The following is a 936-nucleotide window of genomic DNA, read 5'->3' as shown; positions in this document are numbered from 1 at the left end:
ATCCAGAAGAGGCTTTAGAAAACTAAGCTAAAGTAAAAATTATCATAAAGTGAGTCCCCTTTTGCAGTGATGGACATTTGCATTCATGACCTCCCCCCCTCCTCCTCGCCCCTACCGCACCTACAGCATCCGGCAATGCCCGCCCTGTATCGCCCACGAGGTAGAGGTGGAAAAGCACCCTGCATTCCAGCCTGCAGAAGGCCGAGGCCCCAAGGGCGCGATCGGGCATTGTTGGCCCAAGAACGCCAGACTCGAGAGCAACACAACACCCTTTCTTGGGCTTCAAGTAACGCTCGCCACCCGATGACTCTTCGTCCCACAAGGGGCTAGACAATGCTAAGCGCTATGGCTTCTTAAGGCCCAACAGTTCCTTCGGGGAAATGTGCGGGAAGGGACTTAGGGGGCTCGTGGGACTAAAGCCTTTTTTGTAGGCTCCTCGTCTAAGACGTCGCTGCATCAAGGGGTAGAAAAGTTTTGGACTAATCCTTGAAGATGTCATGCTGATGAAAAAGCTGACAGCAGAGGAGATGGGAAACACGCTCAAAATGTGGACGAACCCCGTTTCCATTAACGGAGGTGACATTAAATTATAATTATGTAATGGTTTCTCGATGATAAGTGAACAACATCGTCGACGTGATTTCAATAAGATCTTGATAGTCCTCCAGTCCCTGCACTTTGATGGTGTTGCTGATTATATTTACAAAATTTGTGTAAAAAAGAACAGTAACACTTACCTGCAATTTTTTTGTGCAATGCTGCAGTGAGCAGTAAGCCGAGTTAAACATGCAGTTTCATAGTGTCTTAAAGATAATGGTGATGATAAAAAGAAATAGAAAAAAATGCATAAAAGTCAAACAAAATTACATATTTCAATATACTCGAAAGTGCTCTGCAAATTTACATTAATACTTTTCTTTAATTACTAAAGATCTA

The sequence above is a fragment of the Penaeus monodon genome, chromosome 20 (genome assembly GCF_015228065.2).
Source record: "Penaeus monodon isolate SGIC_2016 chromosome 20, NSTDA_Pmon_1, whole genome shotgun sequence".
Taxonomy (NCBI): domain Eukaryota; kingdom Metazoa; phylum Arthropoda; class Malacostraca; order Decapoda; family Penaeidae; genus Penaeus; species Penaeus monodon.
This window is presented reverse-complemented; position numbering follows the sequence as displayed.